This window comes from Lolium perenne, chromosome 6, assembly GCF_019359855.2.
Source record: "Lolium perenne isolate Kyuss_39 chromosome 6, Kyuss_2.0, whole genome shotgun sequence".
In the NCBI taxonomy this organism is placed as follows: domain Eukaryota; kingdom Viridiplantae; phylum Streptophyta; class Magnoliopsida; order Poales; family Poaceae; genus Lolium; species Lolium perenne.
In genome coordinates, this window is record NC_067249.2 from 136,289,125 (window position 1) to 136,302,449 (window position 13,325).

Consider the following 13,325-nt stretch of genomic DNA (forward strand, 5'->3'; position numbering starts at 1 on the left):
CAGCTAAAAAATTGTCTAGAGTAATACATGCATACCTAATTAACCAACCACGTTTTCCCTTTCTCTCATAGAGACAAAATAATGCAGGATGAAGACAATAACTATGTAGCTGAACTTAACTAAGAAGTACAGAGTAGAAGGAACATGGGTGCATATGCTCCCTATATTTTGAAATGCATCTTATGTACATTTTAAATTTCAAAAAAATTGAAACAAAAAATTTGTACGTACAACTTCATGTGCTACGCGCTCACAAAGTAGTTTCATAAAAAATCGACGTATCATGTGACGTGTGTAAAAAAGACAAAATTCAGTGCTAAAAATAATGCTTTTCACAAGATAAAGTTTCTCATTTTTACATAGACCACAAAAAATATTGGTTTTGAGTGAAACTTAGCGAATGCACATACATTATGGAGATGTACATATAAAATTTTTTATCCAAATTTTTTGACATTTCGAAATATGTTTTTTTGGTAGAGGGAGCATACGCACCCGGGAGCCGAATTGAATTTTCGAAAGTAGAACTGAACTAAAAATTATAGACCTAAACTATGGTGTCTACGGGCTAGGGCTACCATTACTAAACTACTTTCCGGTATTGGCCTAGTTGGAAGAGAACCTGCAAGAATGAAACTTGATATGACGTCGTCAAATCGAGCTCCTCTGTTCGAGGCGCGTGTGCGTATTCCTGGTGATTCTGGTTGGGACGTGCCACGTGGAGGTGGCTGGGCAGAGCTCGAGGAGAGTGGTGCTACTGATGTAGCCGACTGCGGTGACCCAGCATACCACTGCATGTTGTAGTATACAAGTCGTTGATATGATCATTGTGAAGGGACTTCTTCACAATTTGCCATATCCCTCAGAGTGGTACAACAGAAACATTGCAGGTCATAACACTCCATACATTATTACAAACATTGTCTTACAAGTTGATATTCTCACATGTCCTATGAGAACATCCTAAGATACTACTAAAGTACGATTACAACTTATAACTAAATATGAAGAGCTCAACAACTTATTTAGGTAAGTTCTACGTTGCTCGGCTCTATGATGCTAAGGTATGTCACTACTCCTCCACCTCCATATCATCTGGTCCGTAAACTATCCCATAGTCTACGCTTTCCACTCCGCCGGTAAGATCAGGTTCTTCGTAGACCAGCTCATAACTTCCTTCCGGTGCTCCATCGTTGATGGCCTCCACTTCCGGATCACAGTCTAGCAAGGGTGTCGAAAGAAAGTGAGTACAGGGGTACTCAGCAAGTTCTAAAAGAGTAAAAAGGTGTTTGATGCACTAGCTACGACCATTGATCAGGAAATCTCAGGTCAATGCATGTTTTGCAATCATTTCTTCAAAAGGTTGCTTTTATTATGAAAACTATGCCCGTCAGTCTTCACAGGTTGATTAGAACTTCGTGGAGTTCCTTTCCTGCCGCGTTCGCAGTTCCCTTCCCGGAACAAGGAGTGACAGCCACAATTTGATACACTCTGCAGAGGTGCGTTACTTTTCCCACAAGAGATCTCACCCTTTTTGCCATCCGCAGGGACTTGCCCCCGTTCACACTTCCTTTGGTGTGAGGCCAGGTATAAAGATCCAAGCCCACACCGCCTTCTCCGCGACTGCAAACCCACCCTTTTGTCCAACCGTACACCCCCAGTAGACTTCCCCCGATAATACGGCTTTACTCACGGTGTACTTCGGACAATCCTTCATAGATGGTAGAGCTTATCATCACTAATGGATGGGGATTTAAAAGGATATCCCAACCTATTGCGGAAGTGCCTCCAACACCCCACCGGCTCTACCAATCCGTTGGCGTGCAGAAGGGAAAAGATACGGCTGGCTTCCCCAGAGCCATTATAGATCTCATGGTCAACGCGATTTGTACGGCGCTAGAATCACTGGACGGCATTGGTAATTTAATCCTAGGGTGATATAACCCATTGCAATGGAACCTCCACCATATCAACACATACCATGGTTCCATTGCCAACCACATAGTCATATTCATAGTTGGAAAGTAACATTTTATTTGTGATGCAGGAATGATAAGTATATAGCTTTGCATTAAAGTAGTAGAAAATAATCAAGTTGACATGAGCAAGGGTGAACTTGCCTGTGGACTGCGAGATAGTGCAGTTCAATGCAGTTGATGGAACCTGGACCTCGGGTTCTGTAAGAAGCATCATTGTCCGGTAAGGACAATGTTATAAAATCCAAATAATGCAATCATGGATGTATTATTTTATGTTGGATCCCTTTACCCCGCTGAGTCATATCAATTTAGGGTTGCGTTTAAGATTTATGTCTTTGACAGTAATTTACAATTGATTTAAAAGTATTAATCCTTTTAATTCACACAAAGTACACAATTCAAAGTAAAACTATTTTACTTGATGATTTCCTTAATCATTCCAAAAATAATTTGAAATTATTGAGTTACCTCTATAGTTTTTGGAATAAAAAGGAATATAGTATTTTTCTTGGAAAAATACCCTTTTCAATAGAAATGACTTGGAATATTAGAATTTCATTTTGAAATGTTTGAAAATAAGTATTTGAACTTATTTGAGATTTTTCCTTGAATTTTAATTACAAGGAAATAATAATTTTAAATTCCAAGTTATTATTTAAATTCTTAAAATTCATAATTTTGAATTTGTTTCATAAATTCCATTTCATATTTTATTCTTGTTAAGATTTATTTTTCATTCATTAATCCAATTTTTAATGGATTTTTAGAGTTGTATTTGATTTATTAAAATTTGGTAAAGTTCTGGCTTTTTATTAAATGTTAAAAGACTAAAATACCCCCTGGACCCATATTGGGCCCAGCCCATTTACCTAAACCCAGGGACAGCCCAATAAGGCCAATCCCTTTTGGGTTCGGTGGCGCCGAACGGCCCACCTCTCTCTCACTCACGCGGCCCTCTCTCTCGTTCACCTCTAACTCTAGCCTCTCGCGACGCTCTGGCGATGGCGTCGCCGCCATGGCCAGAGCCTCGCTCCGGCCACCGCCGTGCTCCTCCGCCGCAGCCACCTACCGAACTAGAACCGCCGCGTGCAGATCTATCGATCTGTTCGCGTAGTTTTCCCCTTCTCGTCCTCTCCTGGCGAATCGCCTCCGTCCTGGATCTCGCGGAGATTCGTCTTGACGAACTCCGGCGAGCTCTCGTCCTCGCCGACGATGGGTGCGCTCCTGGGGTTGGCTTGGCGCGGGTGCTGCTCGCAGTACTCGTGCCGTCGCCTCAGGTGCATCTGCTACGGTGGTGCTGGTTCGTGTTTTGGGTTTCGCCGGCGTAACGTCGGCGCCTTCCCTGGACTTGCAGCTGTTAGGGCCGCGCGAGCACTGCCTCGCCATGCCCTAGCTTCTGCTTCCAGGCGCAAGTAAGTGTTGCATCTCCTCATTCTCTTCTGTGCGCCTCCCTTGCCACTGTTCTTCTTCCTCCTCATGCTCTGTTGCTCTCTGGTGATCCTGTGATCACGCAGAGCCATGCTATTGCTGCGCAATCTTCCTGTGCTTCTGTTTACCGCAAGCTCATGGCCAAATTACCAGTTACTGGTACTGACCAATGTTGCTTTGCTTGCTATTTATGCTGTGCTTGCTTACCTTGCTGTTCCTAGCATGCCCTGTACTTGCCATGCTCTATTGTGCTTGCTCAAAAGCTAATTATGCCATGCTATGCTTGACTATGGTTTTCTTGTGCTTACTGGTATATCATGCTTGCTTGTCTAGGTGTACTTGTGATGCATCTGTGACACTTGTGTGTGTGCCAGTGGTGCCTGTGATATGCTTCAGTGCTGTCTATGCAAGCCAATGATCCATTGGATCATTTCTTGCTTGTTGGCTAACTTCCCTGTGTAGCTTGACTTGATCTAATTGATCCATTTGATCAATTCAATGTCAGTGATAGCTTACTGGCTAAAACTGTGGCTAAGTGATTCAATTTCCTTGTGATGCTGATGCTTAAGCATCACTATGCTGTTGCTCATTCAAGCTACTGGACTTGCTCCAGTGGCTATGGTGCAGTGATTAAATTGTGTTGCTTAATAGTGTGCTACTATCAGTGCTAAGCATGGATCTGTGATAAATTCATGCTTGTATTAATTAAATTATGATGAACTGCTTATGCAGTAATGATTTAAATGATTTGCTTGCAAATGATTTGGCTGTTCATGATTATCTGGCAAGCAATTGAATCTGAATCCATTCCTGGATAATGATGTGCTATGTTTGGCTTCCTTTTAATTGATGCTAAGTGTGATGTGACCTCAGTAGCCTTGCTACTGATTGGTTGCTCACTTGTTTAGTTGGATCTTGTGGCTACTCAACCTTTGCTTGCATATTTGGGAATTATCCTTGAGATGAATGCCAATATGCTTGCCTGATGAAAATCTTGGGTTTACTGATGGTTCATAGCTTAGGATTTACTGTGTAGTCTTATTAGCTGCTAATCCTTGTAATACATCTACTGGTGCTATCTGTGCATGTGATCTGGCTAGTGTGTGCATCTGTGCATGTGTGCTAGTTTCTGTGTACAAGATCTGTACCTAGATGCTTTCTTTTTTAGTAGCTTTTGACTGGCAGTAATCCTTGGTGAAAACCAAGTGATGATCTACCCATATGAGCATCTGCTCATTCCCATGCTTATTTCATGCATATGTGATGGATCAAATCCATTGGATCTGTCCAGGAACTTGGTATACCTTGTTCCAGCTCCTAGTGTGAAATATTTGGTTGATGCAGACTTGGGGTTTCTGTACTCAGCCCTTCACCTCCAATCTCTGGTTGATCTTCTCAGGTCACCATGATTCCTGGTGGCTAAGTTGGTTGTGTTGGTTTCTGTTCTTGGTTATGAACTGGATGAACTATGCTTGTTCTTGCTTCACCCTTACCTGGTGATTTGCAATTCTGGTCGACTGTCAAGGTTCTAGGGTTTGTGTGCTATTTATATGGCCTCTACTTCTTCCCTGGCCATGACACACAGGCTCATTTACTTTATGACTCACCCCTAGCCTTGCCTTGCTGTTGCTTGCCTAGCAACAGCCTTCATATGGTGAAACTTGAGCCCCTGTGGCTTGCTCAGTGCTGGTCTGCCTATGTTTATCTTGTGCTGTCCAGGATTTTGGACAAGCACAAGTGTCTTTGTGACAATTTACTGCTTGTCCAAACTGAATTCTTGTGTTATTTTTGCTAACTGTCCAAACTGAATCTTGCTAACACTTGTATTATGGCTAGTTCTTGTTCTCTGTGTTATTTTGCAGGTTTAAATTATACTATGGCCAGAAGATCATCCTCAAGACACTTAGTTTAGGTTTAGTTTAGAATTAAACTTGTAATTTTCCTTTTCTTTTATTCTGTTCATTATATCTCAATTCTTGTATCAAGAATATTGTAAAGACTTTGTAATTGTGTTGTATATCAATAAAGCTCAAGTTTTGGTTTATGAGCTTTGTATTATATAATGTTTATATTCTTGATGAAATATTATTTGATATTCACTTTGAAATTCAAAGTGATTTGAATTTTATATCTTGTGTTTGAATTCTAAATTCAATGTTTATATGGTGTGATGTTTATAGTTAATTGTTTAACACTTACCAAATGCAAACATTCCCCAAAGTAACAAGTTACAAAAGAGATCATGTCGAAATTTCCCTAACTCACATTGCCTAACCCTAAGTGCAAAATGAGAGAGAACCTCGATCCCTCTTAGGTTTAGTTGCAATAAGGCGCGAAAATTTCCCCCGTTTTGCGATGAAATGCACATCCCATTTCTAAATCTACCCTTCGTTGTTCCTATGTTCTGGGTTATTACAGCCTCTCCCCCTTAACAGAAACTTCGTCCCGAAGTTAAGATTGGTACTTGAACATCTCGGGGTACGACTTCCTCAACTCTTCTTCCGTCTCCCAAGTTGCTTCTTGCTCAGGATGATGTTGCCATTGAACTTTGCAGTATTTGATTGCTCTGTTTCTTAACTTCTTCCACTGTACTTCTAAGATCTTTTCCGGTCTTTCCACATAAGTTAGATCAGATTGCAATTCTATTTCTTCATATGTAATGGGATCATCTGGTGCCTTCAAACACTTTCTGAGTTGTGAAACATGAAACACATTATGAACTTGACTTAGTTGTGCCGATAACTCCAACTCAAAAGCTGTTCCTCGATTTTGACTGAGTATCTTAAATGGTCCAATATATCGAGGACTTAACTTTCCTTTCACTCCGAACCTCTTAAGTCCTTTCATTGGGCTAACCTTTAAATAAACCATGTCTCCCACTTTCGCTTCCCAATCTCTTCTCTTTAAGTCGGCGTAACTCTTCTGACGACTCTGAGCTATTTTGAGTCTATCCTGGATCACCTCGATGACTTCTTGTCTCTCCTTGATGTAGTCCGGTGTAAACTCCTTGTTTTCTCCGGTTTCGAACCAACAAATTGGTGACCGACACTTTCTTCCGTACAATGCTTCGTACGGTGCCATCTGGATGCTACTCTGATAACTATTGTTATATGAGAACTCCGCTAAAGGTAGATGGTCCTCCCATGAGCCTCCAAAGTTCAGAGCACAGGCTCTAAGCATGTCCTCAAGTATCTGATTGGTTCTTTCGGTTTGTCCTCCGGTTTGTGGATGATATGCTGTACTGAAATCCAATTTGGATCCCAAAGCTTCTTGTAGTTGTTTCCAGAATGTTGATGTGAAAATTGAACCTCTATCTGAAACTATCTTCTTTGGTACTCCATGCTTACTCACAATCTCTTTCACATATATATCCACAAGCTTTTCTGCAGTATCTTTTGTGTTTACGGCTATGAAATGAGCACTCTTGGTAAGTCTGTCCACTATTACCCATATCATATCCTTCTTCTTACTAGTCATTGGTAGACCAGTAACAAAATCCATTCCGATTTCATCCCATTTCCATTCCGGTATCTTTAGTGGTTTGAGTAATCCCGCAGGACTCTGATGTTCTGCCTTCACTCGTTGACATGTATGACATTCCGAGACATATTGTGCTATTTCTCTTTTCATGTTGTTCCACCAGAACATCTCCTTCAAATCCATATACATCTTAGTACTTCCTGGATGTATGGAATAAGGGGTTTCATGTGCTTCCTTTAATATGATTGACTTCACTTCTGGATCATCTGGTACACAGATTCTTTTCTGGAAGTATAATGACTCAAAATCCCCTAGATGGAATTCCGATGGTCTTCCTTCTCCAATCCTCTTGATTTCCTCTTGGATGAACAAATCATCCGCTTGCTTTCGGATAATCTCATATTTCAAATCTGAATACATCTCATCCATAATCCTCATGGTTGCTATACTTCCCTTATCATCACCTTGAATAAATAAAACCTGAGCCTCCTCTAGCTCTTTCCGAAGTTTCCTTTGGAATCTCCCATTCCGTAGGTTGATTCTCCGTACTCTTCCTACTTAGGGATCTGCTACTACATTAGCTTTGCCTGGTGTATAGTTGATCTTAAGGTCGTAATCCTTAATCAACTCTAACCATCTCTTCTGCCTCATGTTTAATTCCTTCTGAGTGAAGAAATATTTCAAACTTTTGTGATCGGTGTATAACTCACACTTGGATCCATATAGAAATTGTCTCCAACTCTTTAGAGCATACACAACTGCCGCTAACTCGAGATCATGTACTGGGTAGTTGTGTTCATGTGGTTTCAACTGTCTTGATCCATAAGCTATTACCTTCCGATCTTGCATAAGAACACATCCAAGTCCATTGTTGGAAGCATCACAATACACCGTGTAATCCTTTCCAGGTTCAGGAACTGCTAACACCGGTGCTGTGGTTAACTTATCCTTGAGTGTTTGGAAGCTGGCTTCACACTCATCAGTCCACACAAATGGAGTATTTTTCTTGAGTAACTTGGTCATCGGTCCTGCAATCTTCGAAAATCCCTCTATGAATCTTCGATAATAGCCTGCCATACCAAGAAATCCTCGTATTTCCTTAGCATTTTTAGGTGATTTCCATTCCAATACAGACTGAACCTTGCTTGGATTCACCGCTATGCCTTCTTTGGTTATGACATGTCCAAGAAATTCAACACTATCTAACCAAAATTTGCACTTGCTAAACTTTGCATATAGCTGATGTTCCCTCAAAGTTTGCAGAACTATCTTCAAATGCTTGGCATGTTCTTCTTTATCTTTGGAATAGATTAGAATATCATCTATGAACACTATCACAAACTTGTCCAAGTACTTCATGAATATCTTGTTCATCAAATTCATGAAAATTGCTGGTGCATTTGTTAGTCCAAATGGTACAACCAAGTATTCATGGTGTCCATACCTTGATACGAACGCTGTTTTTGGTACATCCTCCTTCTTGATCTTGATTTGATGGTATCCTGACCTTAAATCTATCTTCGAGAAGACTCCCGCTCCTTGAACTTGATCAAAAAGGTCTTGGATTCTAGGTAAAGGATACTTGTTCTTGATAGTTACATTGTTCAAATTTCTGTAATCTCCACACATTCTCTTTCCTCCATCTCTTTTATCCACAAAAATAACTGGTGTACCCCATGGTGACACACTTTCTTGAATGAATCCCTTTTGTTCTAACTCATCAATCTGAGCTTTCAGTTCCACTAATTCCTTCGGCCCCATCTTATATGGTGGTTGTGCTATTGGTGCTGTGCCTGGAATCAGGTCGATTGTGAATTCTATCTCTCTATCGGTGGCATTCCCGGTAGTTCCTTAGGAAATACATCCTTAAACTCATTCACTATAGGAATATCTTCAATTCTCACCTCCTTCAGACTATTGAGTTCCAATCCAATCTCCAACTCACTGTACTTATCTCCTTGGAACACTATTCGACCTCCGATGGAGTTGCGAAGTGATACTGTTTTGTCTCCACAGTTAATCACCGCTCCATTTTCTGTCAACCAATCCATTCCTAGGATGACTGATATGTCCTTCATGGGTATGATGAATAGGTCCGCGAAATACACACAGTCACATATGGTTAGGACTTGTGCCTCTTTCACGTGGGTTACTAAGATCGTTCCCCCCGCGGATAGAACAGTTATAGGAGTTTCTAACTTAGAACATCTAAGCCCGAATTTTTCCACAAACTCCAATGCAAGAAATGATGTGGTTGCTCCAGTATCAAATAATACTTTGCCAGGATGAGTAAGAATGCTTAGCGTACCTAAGACTGTTTGATCCGACTCTTCCACTTGTTCCAAAGATGTGCAGTTCAGCTTTCCATAAGGCTTTCCCCTCTTGTTGTTGTTGTTGTTGTTGTTGTAGTTGCGGTTGCTGTTGTTGTTGTTGTTGTTGTTGTTGTTGCGGTTGTTGTTGTTGTTGTTGTTTCCACCTCGTCCTCCAGAGCTTTGTCCACTCCAGGACGCCTTGTTTGGACAATCTGGCTTGATGTGTCCTTCCTTCCCACAACCATAACAGATGATTCTAGGTTTCTGACAATCCTTCTGCAAATGACCCCTCAGGCCACAATTGTTGCAGATGATCTGGTTGATTGGATTCTGACTCTGACCTCCCCGGTTGTATTGATTACCAGTAGTAGGTCGGTATCGGGGTTTGAAACTCCGATCAGGTGTTGGTTTACTGATTGGGTACTTCCTTGGCTCTATACGAGCCCTCTTCCTCCTATCCTCTTGGACTTGCCGGTAATCATCCTCGAAAGTGATTGCCGAGTCAATCAGTTCCTGGAATTCGGCAGTCCGTGCCAACCTCAGTTGCATCTTCATGTATGGATTCATGCCTTTCATTAACCGCTTCTTCCGCTTCTCCTCTGTATCTACATCCTCAGGTGCATACCTGGATAACCTGTTGAAATCCCGAACATATTGCATAATGGGTGCAGTATTCTGTCGTAGTTCGTCAAACTCCCTCTTCTTCAGCTCCACCACGCTGTCCGGAACATGAGCCTCCCGGAACTTCTTCTTGAACTCCTCCCAGGTGAACACCTTATCAGGAGGGTATACTGCTACAAGATTCTCCCACCATGACGCTGCTGGTCCTGACAACAGATAAGTAGTATATCTGATCTTCTCCTCATCGTTGCAACCAACGGTCTTCAGCTTCCTTTCCGTATCCATAAGCCAATCTTCAGCGTCCATTGGTTCTGGAGCTGATGTAAATGGTAGTGGTCTTGCATTTTGGAAGTCCGATAGAGTTACTCCCTTGCCTTCATTACCCCTATCATTGATGACGTGGGTAAAGAAATCTTGCATGTTCTTGCTCTGGCTTTCCTCGTAACGCCTCATATCTTCCTCCATTGCTCTCATATACTATTGGAAGTCTGGGTGCATCATTGGGTGTGGTGGTGGTGGTGCATTCTCTGCTCTAGCTGCTGCATCTGCCTCCTCTTTTTCTCTTGCTTCCCGCTCTCTACGAGCCTCTTCGGTTTCTACTAACGCCATTTCCCCCTAGTCCTGTAACAAAGAGCGATTACTCATAATTACACCATGCAAATGCTTTCTGAGCTCAACTCAATGCCCAGAACTAGTCACACAATGAAATCAAGAAGCAAATACAAAACAAACATTTATTATGCATATACTTTGTATAATACATAACACACTCACAAACTTATATTACATGTGGTATATATAAACCACTTATTTGGCTCAAAGCCCAAGCCAAAGGGAATTTAAAATACGCTCTATTACAATACCACCTAGATTACTTTATTCTTCCTTGGAGCTCTACTCCTCGTCATCATAACTCGCCTCCGCGTACATCCCTGGGGTCCATCCGGTACAGCGGTTTGTCCTCCGAACACCGTCCGGAATGAAGGTTCTTCCCATAGGTATGTAGTCTGAATCGGACGAAGTGCCGAGACAGAGATCTGTCATACCAAAGTAACTAGATAAAGACTCATATATATCCCCAGTGGGATACAGCTCATCTTCTCATGTCATCCATGTAGGATTCCTATTCACTTGACCCCTCATCTTCTTCTTCTTCTTTTTCTTGGTTCCAGAACTCTCACCTACGACGTACTGGGATGTTTTGGGTAATCCCATCTCCAAATCTAAAGAAATGGAGTTGGTATCTTTCTCTTCCTGCCCAAAGCTCTGGTTAACAATCTGGTTAACCGCGCCTCCTTCATCCTCTGACTCACAAGTGATTGGTTCTCCTTTGTCTCCAAATGGTTCCCCGAAACGCCAACCAGTCGAATTCTCGATTGGTGACTCCGAGCAGTTTAGGTTCCTGGAATCATCTCTCCCATATCCAGACTCATATGATGCTGACACATGTGGATAATGTGGAACAAAGTTGGGTGTGAGTGGATCTTTATGGGACAACTGGTCACTCAAATCTACATAGCTGTCTAGGCTAAAGAAAGGTGTAGTATGTTGTGGTTGTGCCCTAAAATCACGCATCCGAGTTTGGACTTTATCAGGGTCCGTGAACTCAGCTAGCATGTGGTCAATCTCACCTCTCATCTTCATGTGTAAAAGATACATCGTGGTCAATAAAGACTTACAGCTATCCATATGCTGTGCTGCAGCTTCAGGACTTCTGTGTGCTAACACCAAATGATTCAGAGTGGGATCCTCACACTACTAGGAAAACGCCTATAGGTGGAGGCAATATGTGCCGGCGCACCACCTTGCACGTGCGCCGGTGGAAAGTGTTGCCGGCGCACCCCTTTTCCGCCGCGCCGGCGATGGACCTATCTTGCCGGCGCACAAAAAAAATTAGTGCGCCGGGGATAAAATTCGAAGAGATCTGGCCGCCCCCAAAATTCTGGGCACCTTACCCCCGGCGCACCTATTTGGTGGTGCGCCGGTGGTAGACAATTTACCCCCACCGCACCAACATATATGTGCGCCGGGGGTAAGTTGCCTAGATTTTTGTCTCCCCCACCCCCCCCCCCCCCCCGGGAATCGCCTTTTCAGTTTTCGAAAAAATAATAGAAAATGATAGAAAATTCAAAAAATAAAATCCTTTGAAATGCCCATGTAATATGTGATCTAGTTTTAGGGAAAATTTGAACATTTGAATTTCGATGTATTATGCAAAATGGCATCATCTTTCGGTAAAACGGGATTTCTGGTTGCATACGACCTCCGATGAAAAACTTTTTTATATCAAAATCGATCTACTCGAAATTTCCTATTCGAATTCAACCGCCTACGGCCGTTTGGAGAAAAAATGGATTCGTCAATTGGAAAACAGAAACAGGACTTTTTTGAGGTTTAAGATTTGGGTGAAAAAAAAATAAAAAATACCCCCGGCGCACCACCCTACTTGGTGCGCCGGCGGTAAGGAGTGCTATATAGGCACAACTCAACCCGCGGTGCTCACTTTCCCCTTCTCTTTTCCTCCTCCTCCTCCTCCTCCTCCTCCTCCTCCTCCATCTCCTGCTCCTCCTTCTCTATACCGAGCTTCTGCGGCGGCGAGCTACTCCGGCGACCTACTCATCCTCCTCCTACACCGACGGCCACGATGTCCTCCGACCTCCTCCACCACCTCCAGCCTCCTCGACGTCCTCCGGCCTCCTCCAACATCTCCGGCCTCCCCCATCACCGTCGGCCACCTCCACCACCTCCGGCATCCTCCGGCATCCTCCACCTCCTCCGGGCTCCTCCACCTCCGGCCTACTCCTCCTCCTCTGGCCTACTCCTCCTCCTCCTACACCGGCCCGCCAATCTTGGGAGCTTCCAGCATCCTCATGCACCTCATGCACCTCCTACACTGGCGCATAGACGACAACCACGGTTGACTAGCTAGATCTAGATCTAGATCTAGATCTAGATTTGAATTTTTTTTGTTTTCTTGTATAACTTACCGCCGGCGAACTAGACAGGTGCGCCGGGGATAACGCGAGATACCGCCGGCGCACCGACTGGTGCGCCGGCAATAAGCTATTATCACCGGCGCGTTCGCACCGGCGGGCTCTTGGTGCGCCGGCAATAGCCCATTTTGGTGCGCCGGCAATAAGCCTTTTCCTAGTAGTGTCATCTTCCTCGGCATGAGGTATATGAGAAAACTCTGAACATAGCAGTTCTACTGACTTGTGCTGCCTTATCTCAAGGATTGCCTTGAATAGGCCCATGTGGTAGGCTGTGGTGATAGTTTTGGCTTCTCCGTATGGCATTATACGACTCATCAGCAGTTTTTCCGGTAATTGGACCGATACTCTGCACTTGGCTAGGATTTCCCCATCATAGTAGGTATACTTGATAACAGGTATCCGTGGATCACAATGAAGTTCCTTCAGCATCCCACACAGGAGAGCTGTTATTGGTCCATCATAATCACCGAGCCATCCCTCAACCTTCCTCAAAGTCCTCTTAGGAAAAGTGT